Genomic DNA, 8798 nt, shown 5'->3' on the forward strand with positions numbered 1-8798 from the left:
TGGGAATCGAACCCGTGACCTTCTGGTTAGCACACTGGCACTTAGTCCACTGAGCCACACCAGCCAGGGCTCAACCTTTAAATTAAGTTAAACATTTCTTGTCTTTCTAACTTTACATTTAAAAGGAAAAAACTTAAGTCATTGTGAGGGAATCCTGTCCAATATTTCAGAAGGTGTAATATAAATGAGAGGTATTACTAGGTAATAATATATTTCTACGCTTAAAGTGGAAACTGTATGAATATAAAAAATTTCACTTTCCTACTCACTTTCTCATTAATATAGCCTTAAATCTAGATGAAAAAAGGAACCTAGTAAGAAAAAGAGTTACTGAAGATGAGTCAACGATGACACAGATCTATGTTTGTTTCAAAATAAGCCAAGAACCTGCCATTTTCAGAGAGCTTTCCACATTCAAAATACTGTCAATAAACAGATGTACTTTAGGAATAACAACACACATCCATCTAATAAAAAAAATAAACATTTTCTAAATTCACAAAACTTAGCCTTTTTTTTCAGGCTACACTATAGAGGCACAACACGAAACAGAAGTATTTAAAAGTACTTATTAAGTGTTTAGGTCAACAATCAAAACCCAAAACAAAACCCTGTAAACTTTTTAAAAAATGTGTTAGATAGTCATAGTATAATCAATTTCTTAAATTTACCGTTATTAATATTTATAAAAAGATTAGCTTGCAGAAATAAAGCTCACATTCATTGAAAACTCAACACTGGACAAGTTTATTAACAAAGGAACAAATCATCTTAATTGCACTTTCAAATATAATAGATTCTTTTTAAAGCAAAGCCAAACACACCATTGCATCAAGAGGCAAATTTTGTAGATAGATACCAAATTCTAAAACCTTTTAAAGCTTTAATAATTTTAATTTTTTAAGTGTCTAAAACAGACTATCTTTTTGTTTTAAGATAAATAAATATCCACGGTAACTTATTTTCTTCCTGAAAGACAAAAATAATACTACTAATAGAAAAACCAACAGTGCCTGCTAAGATTTTTTAAAACTTGTTTTCATTGAGGTATTTCTTAAGTTCATTTAAAAAAATTTACCAGTGTCTCAACTGTCTTACTGAGTTATCTTCCAGGACCATGACGGACTTCTATTTTATCATTTCATTGCTATCTTATTTCACTGATGATTTTACTGACATAGGGAAAACTTTACCCCAAATCACTTCATTACACAAAACACAAACTACAAGATACTTGGACACGATTCAGTTGTGCATTCAAAAATACTCTGCGCATACGCTATATGGAAAACACAGCGAACGAGAGGAAAAAACAGAAGCAGGATCCGTTGCCTCACTGCAACTCAATCCTCTTGCATTCATTATCCTAAGTGTGCCTAACCTTGAGAATTCCCCCTCACCTTGAGCTTTCACAGAAAGCTCAAATACTTTCATAATAATGAAATGTGATGTAGTATAAAGATCCAGGTAACAGGTCGTCACCAAAGCCTCAGTTTTCTCTCTTGTAAAATAAAGTAGTTAGACCCTATCTCTTTTCTGTTTAAATAGCCTGTTACGGACTTAATTCAGGACCTGCTCTATTACCTATAATAGCAAAAACCTGGTAACAACCTAACGTGAACCAATATTCCAAACAATGGAATACTGTATGACCCTTAAAAAGAGCTGTAGATCCCTAAGAGCTCATTTAAAAGGATGTTCCAGGTAGCCTGTTAAAACACAAATGCAAAATGTAGATACTATGGCCCAATTTATTTGCGTCTTAAGATGCAGATATACGTATAGGTACAGAAATGTTCTAGGACACACAAGAAACTTCAAATGATCCTTGGTGGGAAATTTTTTTTTAACCTCTTAGCCTTTCACAATATTTGAAAAAAATTTTAAATAATGAACACACATTATTTTAATGAATTTAAAAAAAACAACTAAAAGTAAAAGTCTGCTGATTCAGGTTCTATAATTAGAAAAGTCCTGGGTTCAAATACTGGCTTGGCTATTTACCATGTGTGATGTTAAGCCTCTTAATCTCAATTTTCCCATCTGTATTAGGAGTTAACAGTATTAACCTCACACAAATGTCTGGAGAGTAAAAGAAAATCATTCATGGACCTGGCTGGTGTGGCTCAGTGATTGGGTGCCGGCCTGAGAATCGAAAGGTTGCTGGTTGATTCCTGGTCAAGGCACGTGCCTGGGTTGCCAGCCAGGCCCCCAGCTGGGGGCATGTGAGCGGCAACTGATCAGTGTATCTCTAACACATTGCTGTTTCTCTCCCTCTCTTTCTCCCTCCCTTCTCCTCTTTCTAAAAGTAAATAAATAAAATCTTAAAAAAAAAGAAATTCATGCATGTAAGACACGCAGCACAGCACATTGTAAGAGGACAACTATTAGCAGCTACCACTATGATTACTATGAATGTTATTACAAACCCTACAAACTGAGAGAATTTAGAATCTGACTTGCCAATTCATGCAAGATGACCAGTCTCAAAGACAACCAATTTCCTTTGCCCAAAACTCATTCAATCAGGTTGTGTAAGAGCATATTTATGAGCTTAAGGTAAGAAAACCCCCCCCACCCTCTCACAGGTAGCAGGCGGGCTGACGGGTACGGTAATCTGAGCAAAGTCTGAGTTTTAATTAAGCATCTAACTAGAATAGTCTTCTCCATCCCATGGATTCCTATCCACAGGGCCAGGACACTCATGACAATGGGCAAGGGATCCTGATCTTTACAAAATGCTGAACACACAGACATACACTTTTATTCGTAGCAATTCAAGCGGCCAACATGAGTTATTTTAAGACAAACAATTTCTCATTTTCCTAGAAATTTATGGCACTAACAGTTTATGCACATAATTTATGAATTAATTACAAATAACACGTCAGCTCTGGCTTGTGTGGCTCAGTGGACTGGGCGTTGGCCTGTGAACCAAAAGGTCACCGGTTTGATTCCCACCTGGTCAGGGCACGTGCCTGGGTTGTGGGCCAGGTCCCCAGTGTGGGGCTGTGCTATGTTTCTCTCCCTCTCTTTCTCTCTCCTTTCCCCTCTCTCTGAGAATAAATAAATACAATCTTAAAAAAAGTTTCCTTTGCCCAAAACTCATCCAATCAGGTTGTATAAGAGCATATTTATGAAAAAAAAGTCAAATGACTGGTGATATAAAAATGCAATCTCCTCAAAAATAAATTACAAAAGAAGTTCACTGAATGGCTTTTTGAGTGGAACTCTTCTTCACGAAATTTTCAAAAATTCAGTCTGAATACTATCAACTCAAAATACAACAAGTTGTAAATCTGGCCTTTATACCAAAATCACTCTCACAAAATACTACTCTAACAATATTCAGTTCAATTTGTCCAAAAGACCAAGAACACATCCTAAAGTATGTAACAACCGAAAAATGTTGCATTAAGGCAGATTAAATCAATACGTAGTACAACTGGTTCGAGGCCATCACATTACAATTTTAACAAGCCTTCCTAGTAATTAGAGAACAGTTTCAATATCAATATGATGTATGAAAATTTAGATCACCCCAATTACAATTATAAAACAAAATAAGAAGTCACACATACATCTAATCCTTTTGCAATATGAAAATAAAACAGGGTCCACTTCATTTGTCTACTGTAAATTCGTTGGTATTTAAACTTTTAGAATAGTAACTATTTCATATCACACAAATAGTTTCATTTGAATATACTGAACAGTTACTGTAGCTTTCCTAAGAGTGACCTGAAGTTTCCACCAAAAATACTGTCACCTCAGTGAGGCTGAGAACTGCAAGCCTACTTCATACATTATTGCAGTGTGCTAACCTGGCATTTGAAGATTGTACTGAGCTAGCTACATGAGAGCAAAGATAAGGGGACAGAGTTTATAAAAAAAAAAAAGAAAAAGAAAGAAAACACTTCTTAATCTATAAGCAAGAGGCTATCAGAAACACCATTTTAAAATACTACACACATTTCTAATTTTCTAACATTCGAAATACAGCAGATAATCTACCACAAGCAGACCTTCCCACCCGTTCTCACTGCCACACAATGCTTTGCCAAGAGCACAAACCCACGTAAGATAACTAATGCAATTTCCTTGTTTACTTAAAGAATTGCAGAAAACATGTTGACTGCTTCCGAGGCCTCTGAAACAAACGACTATTTAAAAGACGTTTCACGACCATGTTTGAAATAAGAGGGTAGTAATGATTCCTTCAGCTAGTAAAAATGTAGTCTTAACTTTATTGAAAGGGTTACATTTTACACTGCAGTTCATTACCATGCCTTGTTTGCAACCAGAAGGAAGAGGGAGGGGGAGCAGCCAAACACACAAGATGGAAAACATCACTACCTCCTTCGGTGGTTGGTTATGAATAATTTTAAATGACCTCAAGATGGAAGGGAAGAGTTCATGAATAGAAAGAAAGGGGGTTAACCAGCTGAAATGGCCCCTTCCAGATTCATACTGATGTCGGAATTTATTTACACTGCAGTGCCTGGCAGCAAACATGGCTGCCCCTGCCCCCTTTAAATCTGAAGTCTTTACTCCCTCACCAAAACCATCAAATTATGGCCCAGTCTCGCTCTGTCTTGCTACGATAACACTAACACTTCTCCTTCAAAACCGTAAGATCCACACCTCCTCATTTCACAGCAATCACAGCACCATACCCACTTGCTTCTCTATTCTCCACCACTGAAGCACAGAACACACACAAATATAGGAACAAAAGGCTTTCCCTTCCTAACACTTAAAAAAAAAAAAAAAAACAACCCTTCCCCTTCTTTTCCTCCCACTCAGTGATGTCGCCAGTTCCTATCATTCTCAACATGCAGTTAATTTCCTTCCCTATCCCAGGAGTAGGTCTCCCAGTTTCCTGAGTCTATTTCCTATCTTCCTTTTGCATCCTGTCTCAATCATTCCTCCTCCCTTTTCCTTGGCCGCCTTTTCCTCCACTTCCACTCCCTCGTTCCCCTCTCTATGCCCACTTCTCCATCAAAGTCGACCTCCTTCCCCACACTTTTCTAGTTCCCACCCTCTAACCCCAAACCTCTATTTCCCAACCCGCCCAGGTCTCCAGACCTAACTCTGCTCCTCTTTCCCTGCCCCTCCCCCGTTCCGTGTTTATCCCCGCCCCCATCCCACCTCTACTCCCAATTCCCAGCTCAGCGCCGCTCCATCACTTAACCCCATCCCACCTCCTCTGCCCCACCTCCCAACCCCCTCCACAACCCCCACCTTGCCCTCTTCTCCAGCTCCTAGGCTCCCCTCAAACCCTCGCAGGCCACTCGCGTGCCCTCCCATCCCGGCAAGGCTCTCTCCCCACCCGCGTCCCATCCCCAGGTCGCCCCCTCCTCGTCGTTCCCTCCTCGGCCCTTGCAATGCACACACATGCACACACATGCACACACACGCGCACACACGCGCACACACGCACTTTACCTTCAGTTTGTTCCATTCTAACCCCCCGGCCGTGTCAGTACGATCACAGGAGAGACTCGGAGGCCCGGAGCGGGACTGGGGTGCAGGCAGCCGCCGGGGCTGCGGGGGCAGAGGACGGAACCGAGCTAGGCCGCATGAAATCCCCGGGCTAGATTTCCCTCGCGCCCGATGCCTCTGCCATGGCGGCGCGCACGGAGGAGGGCCACGGTAGGGCCGGGCCGGGTGCGGAGCGGAGAGGAAGAAGGCTGGGGGGGCGGGGGAGGCGGGGGAGGCGGAGGGATGGGGGGCGCCGCGCAGCCGCCGCTACCGGAGAGGAGCCAGCGGCCGGCGGCCGGACCGGGGCGGCAAGGTCCTCCGGGTCGAGACGGCCTTCGCACGCGTGTCCGCCTCGCTGCTGGCCGTCGCGCCGCCCGCTCCCGCCGCCGCCGCCGCCGCGCACAAAGCCCCCCCCACCCCGACTCTCGGAGCGCCGCCGCCGCCGCCAAATCTGCAGCCGCTCACTGGCTGCCGGGCCGCGGCGCCTACCGGGAAATGCAGTCCCGGGTTCGGGGTGCGGGGGGCGAGAGGAGGCGGCGGCGAGTCCGCGGGCGGCGGGGAGGGGCCAGAGCGAGAACCAGAACTGAGAGCCGGCCGCGGGCGTCCGGGCGAGAAGTGAGACCTCGGCCTCGACGGGCAGGCGGAGCGGAAGGCGAGGGGCGAGGGGGGTCAGAACAAAACCTCACTGGAAGACGGGGAGCACAGGTTAAAGGTGGGGCCTGTGCGTGCTACATGTTAAATAAAAGCACGTATCTGGAACACCAGTGGCACTGCTGGACCGTCCCTACATGTTAGAAATGACCTACTGACGGGCGCCCGGTTGGGACGAGCCGGAGGGAGTCCAGCGTTTCAGGTGCCTCCTCGGCTGCCTTCTGGCCGGCAGCTGTCAGAGAGGAGCTGCCCGCTGCGCTTGGGTCTGCGTCTGGACACCATGGCAGCAATTTCCGACCCGATCCCCCGGGCCGGCTCGCCTTCAGCCCTGCACGTTTCAGCCGGATGCTGCCCCCCCGCTCCCCAGGGCCAGCATTAGACGGCCGCGGCGGCGTCTCCACCTCTGGGGGAGCGCCGACCTCCCCAGCGGGTCCCCGGCCACGCGCCCCCTCCCTGCTCGCACTGCGGGCCTGGAGGCTTGTGGGTAACGAGGAGCACAGAAGCGCCCAAATGCAGCCCAGATCGAGGGCCTAGAGGGCCCTGTGCCCATCACGTGCCTGGGCTTTCTGCCGCTCGCTGCCGGACCCTCCTTCCTAGGGATAGGAGGGCATTTGTCCTAGACAAAGTTCGTGCAAGAATGAGAGGAGGAAGAGGGAGTCCCAATTCCCTAACTCTCTAGCCCTCCCCATCGGAGCAAATTTACGTTAAACAATGGAAGGTCGGGGGGGGGGGTGACACAACAAACTGTTCTTGCAGGCGTGTGCAGATTTGGCGATATTTCCTGGGGACTGCTGGATAATGAATGACTAGAACGTTGCAGCACAGAGAATGTACAAAGAAAACAGGTAGCAATTAGATGAGGGAACCAAAACTCTGCGCTCTATTCTGAGAATAATAAAGCCGTATCACCACTAGATGTTACAGTGCTGAATCTATTCAGTACCCTTACAAGGAATTCCTGATATCTTTAAATGCCACTTAAATAAGAAATTAAGTTTCCTACAAATGAAGTATTTTAATGATTACTAATTATGTATTAGCTTGTTTAACATAACCCTGTTCATAATACTAAGGATGATATTCAGAATTACTTGTTCCCATTATTATCAAGCATTAAATACGCTTGTGTAGTAGCTACATTTTGTGTATAACCAAAGTTGAAGGAATCCATAAAATCACATTTTTGTTTGTTTTAAATGCCTAAATGCCTTTTTGGAACACAGATCTCCCAAGGGGGCCACCTGAGCTTATTTTAGTTTGATTCTGTCTTCTGGAAAGTGAGGTTAAATTGGTCTTTTTTTCTGCCCTGACCAGGGCAGCTCAGTTGGTTGGGCATTGAACTGCAAAGTGAAAGGTCACAGCCACCAGTCGGAACACGACACAACAGCCCCGGTCAGGGTGCACACATCACACATCGATGTTCCTGTCCCTCTTTCTCTCCATCTCTCTAAAAATAAGTAAAGAAAATCTTTAAAAAAAGACTGTTCTATTACAGTTGTCCCAATTTTCCCATTGCTCCCCTCTGCCCCGCCCATCACCCCACAAATAAATAAAATCTTTAAAAAATTTGGTCTTTTTTCTTTTTTGGCTATGATCCTTTCCACTTCCACCCTTCCCCCCCCCCACTTTCCCATCTTTAGATTGTTTTGTTGATAAGTTGTTGCCTTGACTGGACAACTGGATTTTCCCCTTGAGGAAAACCTGGTTGTCCCTGGGGATTTTAATTTGATTTTCTTCTAAAACTATGTTGACAAGAATTTAAAATTAAAAGTTATGTTCTTCGCAGTAGTGGGAACAGCACCGGGTGTTGGACTGGGGGGGGTGGTCAAGCTGAACCTTGATTCAGCAACCGTGGTTCTTGAGCTCTGGCTAAGAAAAAATTCAGACCCAAGACTCAAACTATAAGAAAAAGTTTATTCATTAAGTCAGAGGTAGAAAAAGTGAGTAGTAGAAGAAATGGGGCCAGGAAGCAAGTTCCCACAGAGGCAAAGAAGGGCCCTTGGAGTTTAGGAGAGAGAAGGGTAAAGGGAACAAGTCTGGTGGAAGGTAAGGGGGAGGGAGAGAGAGCTGGGTTTTTAAGGGAAGGGGATTTTTAGGGGCAGTTCCAGAGGAGGATCTCAATAGACTATGCATCAGCTTTCCAGGTGTGTCCTTTCAGGGTTGTAGTCTCCGTTGATTGGTCCTTGCAGGTGCAGGGGTCATTAGTCACTGCGGCAGCCTTGGCCTTGCTTGTCTGGTTTTGCTGCTTTTCTGGGCCTGGAGCTGAAACACAGCTGCGGCCTAGATGTGTTTGATGCCGGTCAGAACCTCATTGTTCTGGGGGCTTAAATGCTTCAGGCTATTCTCATTCATTTCCTCTCTATGGGGGCCTAATCTGTATGACCTGCAACAAGCCAGGGAAGGACAGGTCTGGGTTGGGTCTGAACAAAATGACCATTGATGCAAAAAGTCAGGGGGTCTAAACCAAATGATGAGTGAGCGATATGCTAGGGGAGGAAAGGTTACACTGGGTGAGGTCCTTGTTTTCCCCGTTTTACCTGTTTCCAGATACCCTGGGCCTTCCACCCTGGTGACCTGTGCCTGGCCCATCATCCTTGCTCTGCTCAAGTCTGCCTAACTGTCTACCACAATGGAGGTAGATGCCTCACACTGCATAGTCTCTT

The 8798-nt window shown here is 44.9% G+C and overlaps 1 protein-coding gene across 5 annotated transcripts in view; it reads right to left on the reverse strand.

The window, feature by feature from the left end:
- The window catches only part of NSD3 (nuclear receptor binding SET domain protein 3), a 101958-nt gene extending 96033 nt beyond the window's left edge, over positions 1 to 5925 (reverse strand). For all 5 annotated transcript variants that reach the window (XM_024562740.3, XM_024562739.3, XM_024562737.3 and 2 more), the window contains exon 1: positions 5449 to 5925. The gene's annotated coding sequence lies outside the window, so the exon portion shown is untranslated. The remainder of the gene's footprint in view (positions 1 to 5448) is intronic.
- Positions 5926 to 8798: the final 2873 nt, after the last annotated feature.

This window comes from Desmodus rotundus, chromosome 13, assembly GCF_022682495.2.
Source record: "Desmodus rotundus isolate HL8 chromosome 13, HLdesRot8A.1, whole genome shotgun sequence".
Taxonomy (NCBI): domain Eukaryota; kingdom Metazoa; phylum Chordata; class Mammalia; order Chiroptera; family Phyllostomidae; genus Desmodus; species Desmodus rotundus.